Source organism: Lepidochelys kempii, chromosome 24, assembly GCF_965140265.1.
Source record: "Lepidochelys kempii isolate rLepKem1 chromosome 24, rLepKem1.hap2, whole genome shotgun sequence".
Classification (NCBI taxonomy): Eukaryota; Metazoa; Chordata; order Testudines; family Cheloniidae; genus Lepidochelys; species Lepidochelys kempii.
In genome coordinates this window covers 3,349,459-3,369,340 of record NC_133279.1, presented here as the reverse complement: position 1 = coordinate 3,369,340, position 19,882 = coordinate 3,349,459, and the positions used below count along the sequence as shown (strand labels likewise).

At 52.7% G+C, this 19,882-nt stretch overlaps 1 long non-coding RNA gene across 1 annotated transcript; it reads right to left on the bottom strand.

Annotated features, from left to right (window-relative positions):
* Nucleotides 1-6,109: 6,109 nt before the first annotated feature.
* Nucleotides 6,110-7,757, bottom strand: LOC140902450 (uncharacterized). Its single transcript, XR_012156070.1, has 2 exons — nucleotides 6,676-7,757; nucleotides 6,110-6,538 (listed from the first exon to the last, which is right to left on the bottom strand). It is a non-coding gene; the product is annotated as an uncharacterized lncRNA (long non-coding RNA).
* Nucleotides 7,758-19,882: the final 12,125 nt, after the last annotated feature.

Here is a 19,882-nt window from a genome sequence, read left to right as displayed (position 1 = left end):
GGCAGGAGAGCAAAACACCTCAGTGCAATGGACACTGTCATTGTGTTTGAGCTTTGTGGGCTTGTGAGTTTCACAAATGATTAATGGCTGTCCTTGTGAAGCGCTTATGTTGAAACCTCCATGAGTCAAAAGTAAGTTAGAAGCAATCAATAGTGTCCCTGTGCTGCATTCAGCTACAATAACAGCTGAAATCATTATAATTTGCATCCAGCAGAGGACTTCAAAGCTCTTTATGGATATTAATTAATGACCTTCACACAAGTCCGGCGGGAAGGGAAACATTCCCATTTTGCACATAGGGATGTGATTTGCTTTACATCATGCAGCAAGTCAGTGCCAGAGTTACGAATGGGACCCAGGAGTCCTGAGTCCCAGTCCCTTCGACCAAAGGACTCCAAAATGCTTTTGCCAGAATTACTTAATTTGCCGCAGCCCGCCTGCCCTGAATACTTTGGTGAGCATTTTTATTCCCATTTTACACACACGGAAACTGAGGCACAGAGGTGGGGGAAGTGACTTCTCTGAGGTCACACAGGGAGTCTGTGGCAGTAATGGTCCCAGCAACATTTAGCTTGCAAGATTACAAAGGAGGATGAAGAAGGAGAGACTTTCAGAGCTAAGAACAAAACAGATTTCCCTAGCCTTTTCCTTTCACCTCCTTCAACATCTGCAACGTGGTTTCACTCTGACTCAGAGAGCTCCAGCAGTTCAGATGTTCTGGGGTTTTCTATCCAACCCGTCACCAAGACAATCGCAGCGATTCAGAGTGCCAATAACACAGTCACACTAATCACCTCTAAGCCACAAGGACTGAAAGCTGCTCCTGTGACCAGGGGGGGAAGAGACGCAGAGAGTGAGGGAAATATGTATCTGTGACAGGTCTGTGATGTCCTGGACTTAGAGCAAAGTAGAAATAAAAATACAACACTATAAACAGCTCCTTTTTTAGCGGAGCAGGGATGTGCTATATGAGGATTGATTTAGAAAATGCCTGGAGATACAGCTATTTATTTGAATTTATAATGAATGCAAAAAATCACCTATCCAAAGCTCCGGGGACCAGATCCTCAGCTGGTGTAAATCAATGTCACTCTACTGACATCAGTGATGCACCAGTGATTTACACCCACTGAGGATCTGGCCTGATAATGTGTCTTTGTCATCACTGTCATAATGTGTTAAAAATACAGCCATGTGATAATATGGAGCCATCAGCCCAAATCCAGGAAGTAATTAACCAGTTGGGTTCAATTCTATACAGGTTCTTATCCTGTGTCCATCACTTGTGGCATCTGGGCCCCTTCCAGGGATACAATGTATTGTACCGGGCCTCTCTCACATGGGCTTCCTCCTCCATGTGTAACAGATTCCAAGACAATCAGTGCCTCCCTCTTGCTGCTGTATCAGCCCTGGCACGTTTCCAGCTTCCCAAAACCTAACAGCCATATTTTCAAAGGTGGCCACTGATTTCTGGATGCCTCAGTTTTTGAGAGGCCAGCTGGAGCTGTCCCAGGGCTGAGTTTTTCAGCTGTGCCAAGGGCTCGATCCCAGCTTTGTCTCTCTTGTTTACCAGGGATCACAGCCTATCTGGAACTTTACTCGGCACATGGAGACCCCTACTGGCTGAACTCTGTAACTACAAGTACATCTACCCTATCACTGAGTAACCACAGGAGTGATGGGATCTGGAAATGTAGATGAACATTGCAGCGTGGCCTGAGAACAACAGATCTGGGCAGGTCTGGACCAAGGTGGAAGTTCCCCAGCCCAGGTTTGACAATCAGGTTAGTCTTGACCAGGCATTCGTATGTGCTCTATGTCACCACAGAGCAGTCCTAGAGACACTGGTCACCATGGAGAATGCACCTAATCCCAGTGGTACCAGCCTTGTCCAGGGAACTGCCAATGTTCTCTTTGACCCCTCGTGGGGTGGACTCTTGCCAGTCACTCGGCCCATGTTAAAATGTATCCACTATGAATGGCAAGGTTCAAATATTAGCCACATACCCCCTCAATCTTTGCAACTTCTCTCTGGTGCGTTGGATCCAGTGTGTCCTTCCCAGACTCCCTGTGAAGATTTAACCAACTTGCTCATGCTCATCTGCAGATGAGAGAAGCAGAGACAAGAGAGCGAGCAGGCTGAGCCGAGAGAAGCACAGCCCCATGGCCTTGGGAGCAGCACAATGAGAAACGTGACAGGGGAACAGGAGATTTTGGAGCTTTTTTACTCGCTCGGTGGTGAAAACAACCAAGGATGGATCTGAGTGGGTGTCTGAGCAGCCTGTCACATCAGAGTAACAGCCCTTTGAGCACCAGCTGCCAGAGCGGCTCCTGATCAGGTCATTACAAGTTCCCTTTCCCTGTTTATCCATCTGCCCATAATCTTCTCTTACAGACAGCTTCAACTTTCCCCTTCTAGCCACCAGCAGAGCCTGGAGAGGACCCTCCACAGAAGAAAACAGGCTCTCCAAGATGGGTCCAACCACAACCCTGGAGCTAAACGCCAGGAAATCTGGGGCAGTTTGGAGCAGGAATTTCCAACTCTGGTCCATTTTTCTCCAAGACACCCGTGACAGGGTTAAGCTGTCCTGGGGTTAAACAGGAATGGAATCTGAGCACTAAATTACTGTAAGAAAATGTATAAAAGAAGAAGGTGATCCCAGAGCTAGTAAACATCCACCATGATTAACAGATTTAAAGGCCAGATGGATCATTAGATCTAGTCTGGCCTCCCGTATAACATGGGCCAGAAAATTTCACCCACTTATCCCTGTATTGAGCCCCAAACCTTGGCTTGGGCTAAGACAGACCTTGCAGAAAGGCCTCCAGTCTTGATCTAAAAACCCCAGAGATGAAGAATCCACCACTTCCCTTGGCAGTTTGTTCCAGTGGTTAATCACCCTCATTGTTAAAAATGTGGGCCTTGTTTCTAATTGGAATTTGTCTGGCTTTAACTTCGAGTCACTGGTTCTTGCTCTGCATTTATGCACCATAATCACGTCACCTCATTACATTTTTATCATGGTCGTCTCTTTCTCGTGTTAAAATCTGAGAACTGAAAAATACTCTCCCTGTTCCCCACCCCCATTCTGTGACTCCCTCCGCTTAGGTGACTCTAACAGGAGGGAATGAGCCTCAAAGAAACCATCTTTATTAGCAAAAAGAAAAGGAGGACTTGTGGCACCTTAGAGACTAACCAATTTATTTGAGACTAAGCTTTGAGTGAGCTACAGCTCACTTCACATGCATCTGATGAAGTGAGCTGTAGCTCACGAAAGCTTAGGCTCAAATAAATGTTAGTCTCTAAGGTGCCACAAGTCTTCCTTTTCTTTTTCTAGTCGAATACAGACTAACACGGCTGCATCTTTGTCAGCCACCAGAGGGAAGTGTGTCCCCAGGAAAAGAGCTGTCTCATCTGTATGAAACACAGACTGGCTTCCTTCATCGCAGAAAGGTATCAAAGTGAGAGTCGTGGCCATTTATCATCTGTTTGTGACACAAAAGGAGTCGCTTTGCAAAGATTTACCACTCTAGCTCAGGCAACGGCTGTATTGACTGGAGCCTGGAATCCTGCCTACAGTCTAGAACGATGCCTCTGAAGGTGCAAATGTTGCTCGTGGGGTGAAATTCATTTGCTGGGGAGAGGGCCACAACAAAGGTACATACATCAGTTAAGTCCTGCTTCTTGTAATAGCCCTGTGAGTGGGGGGAAATTCCACCTATAATGCACCTGGTCACTTGTACAATGCTGCCTACAGAGGAGTCGTTCCTTCCTGATCCCTCCAGGGGTGATCACTTCATGCCCTGAAGCATGAGGACAAATCCCTTCCCGCACCATGTGAGCTCATTATGGGGTTTCCCGCTTTACCCCAATCCATTGACTTCAGACACTGCTGAACAGTGCTGAGTGGTACTAAGAGCTCTCCTTGAAGTTGATGGCGGGAGACACCAACTCACAGCAGGCCCAGGCCCTAAGGTATGAAACACCAAAGCTTCTGAGCTGTACCACCTACTGTAATCTGGTGTTGGCACCGTGCTCACTTTAAAATGATTAATTTTAAATCCTGTATTTGATGTAATGGCCCAGGGATGAGAACATTGGATCAGGTTAGACCCATGCCCCATTGTGGGCCAGAAGCCTCAGAAGAAGGCGCACAAAACCCCACAGTATCTAGCCATGGTACTTATCTAACTCCTACCTCAGCAGCATTTGAGTACCTCACAATATATGGCCGCTCAGCATGCCTTGGATGCAGGGTATTGCTATTATCTTCATTGTACAGAAGGGAAACTGAGGCACAGGGAGGCTAAGTGACTTCCCAAGGTCACACAGGAAGTTTGTGGCAGAGCAGGGTATTAAACCCAGGTCTCCCATAGCCCAGGCGCACACCCTAACCACTAGACTATCCTGCCTCAGTAGGCAGCTAACAGAGGAAATGTGACTAGCCCGAAGTCACAAGACCAGGAACGGAACACAGCACTCCTGTTAGTCACATACTCTAAGCCACACTGCCTTCTAAGGTGACTGTGCTAGATTCACTGGGACTTGAACCCAGGACCTACTGTACATAATGCAAACACAGTAACCACTACACCGTAAAAGCAGTTGGAACTAGGTCACTGTGGCAATTCCCTATCCTCTTCTGCATTTGATGATGCTTAACGATTTGCACTTATAACTGGGATTGCTCTTTAACTGCCTGCACCCTGAGACTCTCAGCTAAGGGCCAGCAGAGCTTTGTAAATCAGAACTTTACCATACACATCCAGCCTAACCGGAGCCGTATTTCTCACATGGATGGTGGAGAGCGGAGAGGAATCGATACTCACTGAAGTGGCACCGGCCCCTGCTCTGCTGTGAGCAGTGCACTCCGTTCACCCTCCCCGAGCTGCAGGCCACTCACTGCTCTTCCCCCTGGTTGACAGTTTGCAGTTTCAGTGAGTTCAGGCACACTAGGCCTTGTTTATTCCCCCTTAAAGAAGACAACAGCAAAGCTCAACATGGACAAGACAAAGGTGGTGCTGGCAGGTTGGGGGAGGGATCTTAAGGGCAGTACAGGGTTTGGTCTCTGGTTCTAATCTGCCCGTCTGTTGGTTCTCAATGTGAGGGCTTCCCCTGGGATTCCCAAATCTAGAATCCAAGGTGGCATCAGATTTTTCCATGACATCCAAGGAAGCACTGGTGACAGTTTCCTTTGGATCCAGACCTCATCAGAGTGGATCACTGCATAGCGCTGTACAAAGCTACAGTGGGTGCTGAACATGCCTGCTGGTTAGTAGTCTGCATTAGGTTAAAATCACCCCAGTTCTTCAACAGCTGCTCTGGCTTCCTCTTTGCCTCAGGGTGTTGCTTTTGGCTGCAAGGGGTAATACAATGAGCGTCACATTCCTCCTTTCTGGCACCCCCACTTCCTGTCTCACTCCCCACCAGGTCCTACACCCAGGAGCTTCAGTGTTTCCAGGGCTAAGGCCCTAATTCCTCTGGATCTCAATTTCCCATCTGTTCAAAGGGGAATAATAACCCTACTTCTCTGCATCACCGCTGTGAGGATGAATCCATTAGTGTTTGTCAGGCACTCAAATCCTACAACAATGGGGGCCAGGGGACTACACTGGGCCAGATCCCCTGGTACTCTATATCTTATGTAGTCATTTACACCATTGCAAGGTAGATGTAAAACCCATCTCAGATTTGGTAGCCTTCTACAAGCACTTTGCACTGCTTTGAATGATCACACAAGGTGCAAAGCAATGGAGAGTCAAGCCCTGGTGCACAGGCTCCCAAATATTAGACACTTCAAATTACATTTCCAGGTAATGCTACAATTTCCTGTTTTTCAGGGGATGAAAATGCTCCACAGGGGGCTTAATTCATTACTGTTTGTAAGATGCTTTGAGCTTCTCAGATAAAAGATGCTACAGCGTTAAAGTACAAAGAGCTGTTATTGTGCATCATTCTGGCAAAGACCAAAAAAAAAAAAAAAAAGCTTCTCCTCCCCCCCTTCACAAAGGCACATCTTGAGAAATAGGCCGCTCCTACCAGCATGCAACAGGATCAGCCTGCTGTGGGGAGCTGAGAGAGAGAGAGAATGCATGCAGGAGAGAAACGCAGTGTTTTATAATTTATTACTAACAGATAGTGATCAAGATTCACTTTTATAAAATATTCCCTTCTGAGGCTGGGCTGACAAAAACAATACTTAGCACTTTACAAGAAGCATCTTCCTTGGGAGAGTCCCAGAGCACTTTACAAGCCCTAATTAATCTCTCTCACCCCTTCGCTTCCATCACCACAGCAGAAAGAAAAAGAGACTAGATTGGCTGACCGGGATGGATTTCATAAAGTGGCCTGTGGGATCGTCCAACGACGGCTCTTCCCATACGGAGGGCAATGTCTTCTAGGCTGCTTTACTGCATCATGCTTGATCTTGTGAGACGCTGAGTGACTTCAGCTCCCAATGGGCACTCAGAGGGATCTGTGCCTGGCAGGTTCCCAGCACCTTAGGTGCCAGTTTTCCAAGGGTCTGCTGAACAGCGCCTGTAAAATTAACAAGAACACTGGATGACATGCACCAAACCTCACATCTGTGCACGCAAATGCAGATGAGTGTGAAAACTGCACACCAGGGCTCACACAATAAGCAGAGAAAAATGACCCTGGGGAATATGCCCTACCCAGGGGACCGCACAAGCCAGTACAGAGTTGCCACAAGGACTCCACAACAGCTGTACTCCCAGCCCCCAATGTCGGCGGAAATCAGGGGTGTGGCTGTAGTGCTAAGCACTGTGGCTAGGCTCTACTTCCCAGACCCAATAGGGGCCATAGGAAGCAGGGCAGCCTTAGCCAGGAAACTCAGCTGGCTCCTGCTACGCCCCAGAACACAGCCAAAAGTTGCAACCACTTGCAATTTTATCTCAAGTCTTGTCTCACAATATTTCATGCTTTTCTTACAGCCCCAACTCCAGGAGTCACGCAAGAGTCTCAGCTTTTATTTAGATTTTTTAAATTAAAGTTTCTAGCCCTCACGGTTACACAGAGAAGCTTGAAACCATGACCCGAGTGCAGCCTAAAGCCTCAGAAGCCAGCAGGCAAATCAAAAGAACCCAACATCCGTTATGATTAAAATCTCCTGATGTTTAAGCCCGTTTCATAATTTTGGTGGGTTTCCCCAAGTTCTGAACACTTGGGGTTGACAACGCTACAGCGAAGGCTCCCGAATACCCTTAACTCTGCCCCTGGCTGATGCCTGCCTCCAACTTCCCCGCTGCTGGGCAGAGCCCGCCCTCCGCGTCATTCAGGTTCAAGGCATTTCCTTGAGGCCTTTGAGTGGTGGCCGGGGAAAGACATCCAGCCCCTTGTGTGGGGACAGGGGTGGGTCCACGTCCCCATTGGGGGGAGGGGAGTAGGAGAGGTGTCCAAAGGTCCCACAGGGGGGAAGGGGGATCCCAGGTCCCACAGGGGGGAAGGGGGATCCCAGGTCCCACAGGGGGAGAAAGTGGGAGTCTGGGGGCAGGTCCGAGGCCCCAGGGGGAGCAGCTGGGGGGGGGTGAGGCCCCATGGGGGGGAGGTGGGGGGCGGTCCGAGGCCCCGGGGCGAGACTGAGCGGGGCGAACCCCGAGCCGGGGGGAGGCTCCCACGGGCCTGTCCCCGGGGCTGCAGGGAAGCCCGAAGGTCCCCGCCGGTGACGCGCTGCGCAGGCGCTCGGTGAAGCCGCCTACGAGCGACGCGCCCGGGGAGGCCCTGCGCGGGGCTTCGCTCCCCTGGGCACCCACCGATGACGTTATGGGCGGGGCTGAGTCCCCGCCCAGGTCACGAAGGGGCGGGACCTAGCCGGGGCCCCGCCCTGTCACTCTAGTCAAGACACTCCCCCCGCCCCTCTCGAGGCTGATCTCGCGAGGACTGCCTGGGAAGTAGCCTCCAAATCTCGCGGGATGTCAAAGTGGGGCGGGGGGCCGGTGATTTGTTTTCTTGGCAGGGTGTCGTGGGCCACTAGCCTATGGGGAGCTGGGCTGGGACCTTCCTGCGGGGGGGAAGTCTGTAGGGAGGGGCTGTGCTCCATGGGGGGGGGCCCACAGGCTGTGGGGAGGGGCTGTGCTCCATGGGGGGGGGCCTATAGGCTGTGGGGAGGGGCTGTGCTCCAAGGGGGGGCATAGGCTGTGGGGAGGGGCTGTGCTCCATGGGGGGGGCCCATAGGCTGTGCTCCAAGGGGGGGCATAGGCTGTGGGGAGGGGCTGTGCTCCATGGGGGGGCATAGGCTGTGGGGAGGGGCTGTGCTACATAGGGGGGGGCATAGACTGTGGGGAGGGGCTGTGCTCCATGGGGGGGGCCCATAGGCTGTGCTCCATGGGGGGACCCATAGGCTGTGGGGAGGGGCTGTGCTACATAGGGGGGGGCCTATAGGCTGTGGGGAGGGGCTGTGCTCCATGGGGGGGCCCCATAGGCTGTGGGGAGGGGCTGTGCTCCAAGGGGAGTCTGCATAGGCTGTGGGGGGAGCTATGCTCCATGGGCGGGACCCCATAGGCTGTGCTCCATGGGGGGGCATAGGCTGTGGGGAGGGGCTGTGCTCCATGGGGGCGGCCCATAGGCTGTGGGGAGGGGCTGTGCTCCATGGGGGGGGACCCATAGGCTGTGGGGAGGGGCTGTGCTCCAAGGGGAGCCTGCATAGGCTGTGGGGGGAGCTATGCTCCATGGGGGGGACCCCATAGGCTGTGCTCCATGGGGGGGGCATAGGCTGTGGGGAGGGGCTGTGCTCCATGGGGGGGCCCCATAGGCTGTGCTCCAAGGGGAGTCCGCATAGGCTGGGGGAGGGGCTGTTCTTCAAGGGAGGGTCCTAATAGGCTGGAGACGGGGGTGGGGGTGTTCCGTAGGGGGAGGCAGGGGCTGTGCGGGCCTCCCACAGGGAGTTGGAGTGGGGGAGGGCTAGGCTAGGCTCTGAGTAGGGCAGGGGGTGTTGGGATTCCCCCATGGGGGGGTGGGGATAGGGGGCAGGGACTGGAGTCCAAGGGGGGTCTCCATGATGTGAGAAGCAGAGAATTTCCCCAAGGCAGGGTGAGTGGGGTTCCCCATGAGGTGGGAAGGACAGGATGGGATTTCCCTATGAGGTGTTGGGGGCGGGGGCTGGACCTCAAGGGACATAGGGTGGTCAGTGAGGTTTCCATGAAGTGGGAGGGCAGGAGGCTGTTCTGGGCTGGGGGCGGGGAATGCCATTCATGTTGCTAACACTTGTGTTGCCCCTTTAGGACACAGCCCATTGATGTAGGAACTGGCAGAATCCCCATCCCTGTCCCAAGGGTCTCCTAATACCAGCGCATCTCTCATTCCACCTTTAGTGCTGCTCAGTTTCTTGTTGCCCTGCAGCGTTTTAGGTGATATCAGTGCAGGGGAAAGGTACCAACTCAAGCATTTGACAGGCTCTGAACAGGTTCAGCATAGCAAACCTCCCCTGTTTACCCCTGCACCTGTGCGTCTCCCTCCTGCCCTGAAGGAAATCCAGTCTGCATAACCCATGGGTTCTCAGCAGGGGGTTTATGACGCTGACTCCTCAATCCTGGGCCTATCAACAGGGTTTCCACAGACACAGCTTGCTGTGGAGTATGGACACCAGACCCACTAGGACCTAAAGCACAAACACTGACTCCTTTTATGCATTCCACCAAACAGCCATCGGATGATACATTTTGGTCACTATTACATAGCACAATCAGCGTAACAGCTCTGTGTGGAGCAGAGAGAAAGATCCTGGCTCAAGGATTGTATCCCCGACGTGAAAGATACCAGAGCCTGTTACCAGGCCCTTGTGTCACCAAATCTTCCTGTGTAACAATGCTGCTGTGTTGGCTGTTTCTTTCATGTATGTGTCACGGAGTCCCTGGGCGATGCTCTAGAACTGCTCCTTACAAAGGCAGTCAGGACTCTGGGGAACTCTCCTCCCTGGGAGCAGACTGTCTGCAGGGCAAAAAGCTCACACAGCTTCCGCCTTCCTGGGTCTGACCTCGGAGCATTCAGCATCCTCTGCTCCTCCATGCGCTTCCCCCAGTGAGTCCGCCCAGGCGGGGTCCTGGAGAAGCCAGAGGGTCCTGCACCCCAACTCCACAGTCAGACGTGACTCTCAGCCAGCCAGTAAAAGGAAAGGTTTATTAGATGATGGGAATATGGTCTAAAACAGAGCTTGTAGGTATAGAGAACAGGACCCCTCAGCTGGGTCCATTTTGGGGGGGCAGTGAGCCTGACAACCACGTCTGCACTTCACTCCATGTCCCCAGCCAGCCCCAAACTGCCTCCCCCTCCAGCCCCTCCTCTGGGCTTTGTCCCTTTCCCGGGCCAGGAGGTCACCTGATTCCTTTGTTCTCCAACCCTTTAGCTCTCATCTTGCAGGGGGGAAGGGCCCAGGCCATCAGTTGCCAGGAAATAGGGTCTTGGTCATCCTCTGTGACCAGACCCCTGCACACACCTGCCCTCTAGGGCTCTGCAACGATCATACACCCTTATCCCACCACCTAGATACTTAAGAACTGCATAGGGGAAACTGAGGCACCCCCACACTACTCAGAGAAAACATTAAGAACAGTCCTGCTTCGTCACAGTATGTGACACGATTAGTTTGTGAAATTCATGGCCACATGATGTTGAATCCTAGGGCTTGGTTGGATTCAAATAAGATCACAAGAACCATCCCACCATGCCATGAGAGAGGAGGAAAAAAATAGGGTTATTTAGACCATAAACCCCTCGCTCACTGCCCAGCCTTAGGAACATATTTTCTATACACTGAGGTAGTGTGGTCTAGTGGATAGAGAATTTAAGTATGTTGGGGGAGAAAGACAGGGGTCAGGGTTGCTGATTTCTGTTCCCAGCTCTGCCATTAACATGCTGCGTGACATGGAGTAAGTCACTTTCCCTCTATGTGCCTCAGTTTCCCCATCTTTACTGGGGGATACTGATACCGGGCTTCCTTTGCAATGTGCTTTGAGGTGTCCTGTTATCAAGAGCTAAGGATGAGGGACAGTTTATGGTATTTCTACCACTTTTCTCTATGTCTAGTGGTGACCCCTGGCCCAGCCAAGACTGCATGTGGCTGGCTTTTAGCATGCTTTAATGATGATTGCTCCTTAGTACTGTCGCCTTTTCACTGCCTGCAATGCTGTACCCTAAAGGGGATGTTGGGGATCAGGGAGCTTTGTCAATCGTTTCACTACAGCGAGGAATCGATACTCAGTGGAGTGGCAGCAGCCCCTGCTCTGCTGGACTCCGCTTGCCCTCCTGGAGCTGCACGGGGCTCAGAGCTCTTTCTGCTGGCTGACAGTTTGTCAGTTCGCTGACAGTCAGAGCCATTTATTCCTCTTTCAACAAGGCATCTGGAAAAGCTCAACCCGGCCAGGACACGACTGGTGCAGGCAGGTTGAGGATTTTGAGAGCAGTGCAGGGTTTGTTCTCCATGCCTGTTAGGGAGGGTGCCTGCCTGCCCTCCCCTTAGTTCACAATGTGAGGGGCTTCCCTGGGATTCCTGCATCCTGACTCCCAGCTGGCACTGGCTTTTCTCAGGGGCAGCATTAGTGACTGTTCCTTCTTAGGTCCCAGGTGCAGGGTGGGGCAGAACACAACTGCCCACCTGTTAGCCAAAGAGGTTGCATCACCTCCATTCTGCAACAGCTGCACTGGCTTCCTCTTCACAGCCAGCTGTTAGCTTTGGCCTTTAAAGCCCCCTATATGGGCCTGGCTGTCCCCGAGACCTGCCGCTCTCCCCGTTACCCATCACAGCAGCCTAGGCGAGTGGCAGACTGTAGAATCAGGAATTCGCTCCCCTGTCTGCACCACCACAGCCTGTGTCTCCTGCTCCTGAAGAAAATGTGGTAGGAAAGATAATGTAGTGGTTAGGAGATGTGGGGTCAGTTCCTTGCTCTGCCACAGCCTCCTTGTCACCTTGGGTAAGTCTCTGTGCCTCAGTTTCCCCCATCTGTACAATGGAGAGACTAGCGCTGCCCTGCTTCACAAGGGTGCTGTGAGGATAAATACGGTAAAGCTTGTGACATGCTCGGATATCACAGCAACAGTGACCAGGTAAGGACCTAAGATAAAACAGCTGACAGGCCCCTCTCTCTTTGGGCATTTGCCAGAGTCTGTCTGGGTTGGGTTTTTTTTGGAGGGTTGTCTTTGGTAAAAGGCAATTTTGGAAGTGTTTAATTTTAAACTGCTGCTGGGCCAAAATGCATCTCAGAGATCCCACAAGGAAAACCACCATCCACTGGAGAAAGCAAAGGAGGAGCAGCAGAAAATATGAAACAGGGAGGAAAAATTAGCCCAATATTTTAGCCCCGCTGAAGGGTTGGTCTGAATTTGATTCTAGAAAGCAGCAGATTCTCCATTTCCTCGCCAGGGGTGTTGAGAGGAAGAACTGGGCTTGGGGTTAAGACACTGGAGTAGGGTTTGGGAAAGCCTGCGGTCAATTTCTGGCTCGGCCAGAAACTCCCCCTGTGATTTGGGGCAAATCAGTTCATCTCCCTGTGCCTGAGTTCCCTACCTGTGAAATGGGATTATTGAATTCACTAATGGGCATCGGGTGCCAGATACCCTGGTGACAGAAGCCATGTAAGCCCTTCGAGGGGGTGGCTGCAGGCTCAGGTCCCAAATATTTAGAGGCTCTTACCCAATTTCCTCTCTCCCCTGGATGGAACTAGGGGCTTAAAACACTGCAGACGTGGGTTGAGGTGTCATTCCTTAGGGTTTGTGAAATGCTTTGAGCTCCTCAGATGAATAACAGGGCAGCGTCTAAGTACAAAGGGCTGGTGCATCACTGCTGTAAATTACGAAATGTGTTTCAACCCTGTGTCTCCCCCGCGCCCCCCATCGTAAAAGCCCATGTTGTGAAATAGGCCATTCCTACCAGCTTGCAACAGAATCAGCCACCGTGGGGAGCGGAGAGAGGGAGAGAATGCAGGCAGGAGAGAAGCGCCGTGTTTTATAATTTATCACTAACATAGCGATCGAGATTCACTTTTATAAAATATTCCCTTTTGAGGCCAGGACGACAACAACAATACTTAGCACTTTACACGCAGCATCTTCCATAGGGGCGGCCTGGAGTGCTTTGCAAACTCTAATTCAGCCCCTGCCCCCACCCCAATCATCTGTGCAGTAGGAATTTGGTTTTACCCCCATTTTACAGATGGGGAAACTAAGGCACAGAAAGGCTAAATTGCAGCTTGCTCAAGGCCACACAGCAGGGCAGTGGCTGAGGTGGAAGTAGAACCCAGGAGTCCTGATCACCGCTCCCCTGCTCTAACCACTAGACAGAAGTCCTTCCCAGAGCTGGCAATGGAACCCAGGAGTCCTGGCTCTCCAGCGCTGTTCCAAGCACTACACAACACACGACTCACTTGCTTGGGAATAGTGCCCAGGAGTCCTGACTCTATCCAGTGGGTCACACTATCTCCCAGATCTGGGGAAAGAACGCAAGCTACATGCCAACTCCCTAACCCCTAACTCATATCACCGCCATGGATGTTTTATCCTCCCCTCCCTCTTCCCTTAGGGCTGTTTAATGAGTCTCCTCTCATAGGATGAGCAAATGTTACTGGGGTGCCTGCTGGGAGAAGGGAGAAATCAAGTTATACTTCTCCCCAGCCCAGCTAGTGTTGGGCTGAAAGCTTCCATTCCAGCCTGACAGAAGCAGGAATCATCTCTCTGGTTGCAGCACGTTATTATCAGGTGCTGAGCGACAAATGGTGGTTTTCTTGGGGGGCGGATCTTTATTTATTTGTTTAAACCCGATGTAACTGCCAGGGATGGTGTGGAGCTAAATCACAGCCTGCTCGCACCTTGCCGCAAGTCCTTTTCCAAGAAGGCAGAGGGATGCAAAGTTACATTTCTCTCACGGGAATCATGCAGGCAAGAATATTGGGGAAAGACAAAAGGCTTTTGCTAGCTCATCAGCGGAGTGTGTTCATGTCAGGATTTCAAGGCGGGAGGACAGACCTGTAATTTCCTGGGCCCCTATCTGTGCTGGAGGGGGCAGGACTGTAACTGACAACAGTAATCAGCTAAAGAATTTGCTCTCATCTGCCGCTCACTGTCTCTGCCTTAATAATAGTAAGAATGTAATCCAGGGCTTATGGAGCCCTTTTCATCTATCTATCTCCAAGTGCCTCACAAGCAATGCACAGGGAGGGAAACGGTCACCCAGCAGGCAACACAGAGTCAGGCCTCAAATCCAGGCCTCCTGGCTCAAGCTGGGTGAATCATGGATTTTTTGTTTGGTTGGCAGTGCTGCAAAAATTTGGAACAGCGGGGGGGGGGGGGGGATCATTTCAGGTTAACCCACAGTGAAAATTTTCCAGTGAACTGAAAAGTTTTTTTAAAAAAAGTTCCAGGTTGAATGAAATGTTTGGTTAGAAATCCAATTTTTTTTTTTAAACATTCTCAGAAGGAACACTGAAGTCAGTTTCAAAATAAAAAGTAATTTTGAATCAAAAAGTCAAAACTTCTGTTTCAAAAGCGTCAGAGGTCCTGTCCCCCCCAGCCAACCGCAACGATTCAGTGAAATCAACCTGAATTCGTGAATTGTGTTACTCAACCTGCCGAGCAGCTGAATGATCATTTCAGCTGAAAAATATGGCCCATCTTTCATCCCAAGTCCCTGATCTACTGAGCCCGGCTTGCTCCACCCCAGAGAGCTCACGAAAGCTTACGCTCAAAGAAATTGGTTAGTCTCTAAGGTGCCACACGTCCTTCTTTTCTTTTTGCGGATACAGACGAACAGGGCTGCTCCTCTGAAACCTTTCCACTTGTGTTATCCTGTGTGGACAGGAGGTTGAATTTGGGCCCCTTGGGGAACAGCACCCAGCAAACCATGGGCAGTGCTGCCCAGGAAGGGGTGTAGCGGGGGTGGCCAGGGAGCAGGCTAGGTCTTCACGGCAAAGAGAAACCCATGGCACCGAATCCCCGAGCCCAGGCCAACTGATTCAGTCTTGCTGGGTTTGGGCTGCGGAGCAGTGTAGACATTCCTCCTTCGCCCAGCCCAGATGTCTACATTGCTAGTTTTAGCTCTGCAGCTCAAGTGGACTGACCAAGGCACTGATACATGGCACCAGGGGGTTTTCTTTGCAGTGTAGATGTCCGCACAGTGGCTCCTGCCATCTTCCAGCTGCCCGAAGCAGTGTTCAAGAGACCTAGGTTCAACCCACTGTTCTGCCACAGATGGCCAGAGTGACCATGGCCAAGCCTCTGTACCTCAGTTCCCCATCTGGGCAACCACCTGCCTTCCCGGCGAGGCTAAATAGGGCAGAGACAGAGGTGTGTGGATACTTTGGTTACAAGGGGCCATTTCAGTGCCTAGGCAGAGGCGCAAGGAGAATCTAGGTTTGATTTCCAGAGCGGCTGAGGACAGGTGGGCAACCCCTCTGAAAAACCAAGCTCTTCAAGGATTTGGCCAGGCTCTCCCGGGGAACCCAGGGGAGAGCCAGGAACCAAACCTGGATCCCCAGGGTCCCAGCCCAGTGGTTTATCCCCACAGCTGTGCTTTTTACTGAGGCTGCTGGTTCCTCGGCTTGTTCCAGGTCTTTCTTCTGCCGCCTCTGAACGTTGGAGCAGACGCTTCCCTTTCATCGGATGCGCTCAGCCGGGGCACGTCGCATCGAGGGGAGAACAAACGCGCTGGAACTGCGGCGAAAGGAAGAGTGTGGAGGAGAGAAATTCCCCTTGTCGGCGCTTCTGAAGGCTGCAGCCTTGTGGCGTCTGCGGGGAGGCGGCGGGGAAGGGGAGGGGAGACCAAGGAGCGAGATTTCTGTACAGCTGAGAGGAGCCGAGGTGCATTTCAGCCGGTAGAATAAATTAGAATAAATCTCGGGCGCCTGGCGAGATTGATTTCCCGGGGAAACGGTGCTATGGAGAGAAGCCTCCAGAGTGTGAATTTCAGAGATGATCTAGACTCCGGGCTGGCGCAACTTTAAAGCTTCCTAGGGCCGCTAGAAGGGAGAGGCGGTTGCTCTGGAAGGGGAGATCTGGGGTCTGCAGGAGAGTTTAATTCTAACAAGAGGGGACCAGGGCTCCAGACAGAAGAAGCCAGCGTCTATCTTGTCCAGCCATCCATTCATCCTGCTTTCCACAGTTCTTCCTTTCGAGCTCTCCAGCCACCCATCCCCATCCCCCCCCCACATGTATTTATCCATCTCGCTATCGCTCATCCCTTGCTCCAGCAAAAGCCATTAAGATTGACGAAGCACCTTTTTGCTTTTCCGATGGGTCCCGGGAGCAGCAGGCAAAGTGCTTGGCTCATGCATAATAAACCAGGCGTGGAAACACGCGAAGTAATAGGCTACATTTGTCGAGAAACAAAATCATTAAGCCAGCCCATTTGCAGGGTTGCCTGGAAAACAAAACAAAACAAAACCCACCATCACCACCACCCACCCCATGCCTCGGCTCCATGTCATTCACAACGGTGCTCCCGCTAAAAGCTTCTGTGAAATAGGTCAGCCTGTGCACGGGGCGGACGGGGGGCACAGTTGTGGGGATTTGCCAGCCCTGGGGATTACGCTGACGCCTGGAGGGGCCGGTTGAGATCAGGGCCCCATTGGGCCGGGAGCGGCGTGGATGCAGAGTCCCTGCCCCAAGGAGCTTACACTGTCGGAGAGGCTTCATTGGCCTTTGAGGGAGAGCGAGCACCGATTGCTAGGAAAAGGGGGCGAGATCAGACATGAAGGGGTGTGTCATGCAGGAGAGGATCTGGGGCCAGAACAGCCAAACCCCCACCCCCGGCCCCCCCCATTCTTTGGCCCAGGATCCAGCCCAGACCCGTCAGCGGCGGGGGCCGCCGTTCAGCAGCCGTGGGCAGGAGCCGTTTGCGGCCTGATTCTCTGGGCTGTGTGGAGTGCCAAGCGCCCCCCAGGAGAAATCCGAGCCCCTACATTGGACATGGGGGGGGGGCAGGGCTGCTGGAGAGAAGCAGCTAAAACATTGCTAATTAAGCAGGGACGAAGGGCGAGGAACCGACCCAAGCAAAACCCGCTTGTAAACGGCCCCAAATGCTGCAGTGCAAGAAGAGGGTAAATCCAGGCCACACGTGAGTGCCTGAACCCTGAGCTGTAGCACTCACACTTGGGCTCCCAACAAACACCCCGACCTCTGCCAAGGCCCCCCCCATCCCCATCTGCAGCCCCCTGCTATTGCTCCCAGCCCCCAGCTCTGCCAAGCCCCCCCCCCCCGGCTAAGTCCAGCCTTGGGCACCATCCACACCACTCCTCAGGTCTGCCAGTGCCCCTCAAGCTTCTAAGGCCAGGTCCCATCTCCCTGCCCTTCAGAGGGGCAACCCCCACATCTCACAGGGGTGAATGGAAAGTCTGGTGCCTTTCACACACAGGAGATGCTGGTCACTCCAGTCCAGTTCAAGGCCTTGGGGTCTTCTCTTCAAGGCCCTCAAAGACCTGGGGCCAGGCTACTTAAGGGAAGGCAGAGTGGCCTAGTGGACAGAGCAGCTTAGTGGGCAGAGCACTGGCCTGAGACTCGGGAAACCTGGCATTGCCACTGGGTGATTGTAAACAGCCCAGATGCCTCCCAGGGGGCCCTCATGGCTTGGGGAGGTGCTGCAGCACCCTGCCTCCCTTTCCCCTTCTCTCGGGAGTCTTCAAAACCCCCGTGGAGGGGAGGGATAGTTAATTAATTTTTTTACACCATTTCTATCAGCCCTCACCCTTCCCCCCTGGTCAGGAGATACTTCCCTCCAGGGGCTGGGCTTAGCTTCAGGCTGGCTGGCCCCTTTTGTGGCCCCTATAGAGGAAGCAAAGTCTTTCAAACACAAACTAAAGAGTCCCTCCGAGCCTTGTGTTCCTGCTCCCTGGCAGCAAACCCTCATTGACTCATTCACTAGCTCCAGCTCAGCGACTGCCCCACCAGACCATGGGAGTCAGGTTAAAATCATATCATAGAATATCAGGGTTGGAAGGGACCTCAGGAGGTCATCTAGTCCAATCCCCTGCTCAAAGCAGGGCCAATCCCCAATTTCTGCCCCAGATCCCTAAATGGCCCCCTCAAGGATTGAACTCACAACGCTAAGTTTAGCAGGCCAATGCTCAAACCACTGAGCTACCCCTCCCATCGAGCAAGCCCTGAGTGCTAACTGTGTGGGGCAGACATTCCCGCACCCACCTGCAGCTTCCCAGCCTGGCCCTCCACCTCCCACCTGGCAGGAAGGGTGCTGGGCTTGAGCATGTTCCCTTATATCCCTTGGCCTTAGTCACATGATCTTCCTGTCACATGACCGACCTCAGGCTCTCACCTGGGGGGGGTAAGCAGCTTGGCACAGGTGGGGCGGTGGCCTTGAGTAAATCGCTTCTGCCCAGCCCCTCGACGGTCTTTAGGCTCCTAACCTTCCCCTCTCCCAATGCCTCAGTTTCCCCTCCCTGCCCAGCGGGGAGATCGCTACCCAGCTCCTTTGCGAAGCGCGTTGAGTGCTGGCGATGAACAGCACTAGAGACAAACCTGCCCTTCTTCAGGGCCCTGTTCAACGCACCAATTATCCCCTGCTCCCAACAGCATTTTACAGGTCCCAAATGCATAACCCCCCCCCCCCATCCATACACACTCCCCTCCTTCCCCCCGGGCATCACTTTCACACAACAAAGGCGATACACGGTCTCTTTTTTTTGGTAACATTTATATTTTTATATATATAAAAAATTAAATATATATAATATATCGTGTTTAAGACTAAAAATATAGTACATAATATTTAAAAAAAAAAAGGAAAATGAAAAAAAAAATAATCCAAGGTTGGGCTGGGCAAGGGGTGCAGGGGAATCACAGATACACGTCTCTAGAAATCTAAAGGGGCTGTGCTAAGAAAAATACCCCCATTTCCCCCCACCCACATTCCCATGGGGGATCCAATGAGCCTGGGCGTTTAGGAATGAGCTGGAAGGTGTGTGGGTGTACGGGGAGGTGAGTGGTGCATAACCTTGGAGACAATCCCGATATAGTGAGTGTCACGTAAAGACACAGCTTTGATCCATGGCGACTCGACTCCAGGCTTTGCACGGTTCTGTGTCATGGCAGTGAGGGTTTCTATTGCTAAAGAGGATCCCGGCACCATGGGGGCGAAGGCCAGTCCCGCCGCTTCCCCCGCCCCCGCTCTAGACCGGGGCGAGGGAGAATGGGGGTCACGGTTAACTCCTTGCACTCAGCCATGGGGGTGGGGGTCTAAGAAGGGTGAAAGCTTGTGAATTAGCACCAGAGGAGGGAGTGAGTCGAACCAAGGGGTGAGCTGTTCCTGACTGCAGGGGCAGGGGGGGATCCATCCTCTCCCTCTCCACAGCCCCCCAGCCCCAGCCCCCTGCTGCAAAGGAAAGACCGACCAGGTGCTGGGTTCAGCTGACGAGCTCTGGGGCAAGGCAGGCAGAGAGGTAGGCCCGAGCCATCGCCGAGGTCCCGAGTGGAGAGGAACCAGCCCGCACCCGGCTGGATCCGGCACTGGCTTCTGGCACTGAGCTAACCCGGCTCCTTTCTGGGCTAGCGAAGCGCCGTCGTGTCCGAACTGCTCCCATCATCCAGCTGCCCAAGGGGCATTTTGTTGGGGGGACGCAAAGCGATCGAAGGCCGCTCGGCACCCAGCTCCCAGGGAAATTCCACGGGGCCCTTCGGGCTGCTCCTCACACAGTACTTGCACCGGTTTGACTCAAAAAATGGTCTAAAGTTACTCATGCAAAATCCCCTGCTTGAGCCTGCAAACGCAAGGACGTGGGCTGTCGACAGCAGGAATTGTGCCTGGGAACCTCTGAATCTTGGTGCCTGGGCCTCGGCTAGCCCTGAGCTCATCTGGTAGCCAAGCTGTGGCAGGCGCCCCAATCTCTAGCTGTGCGGCCAAGCCGCCACTAGGGGGAGACAGAATGCCCC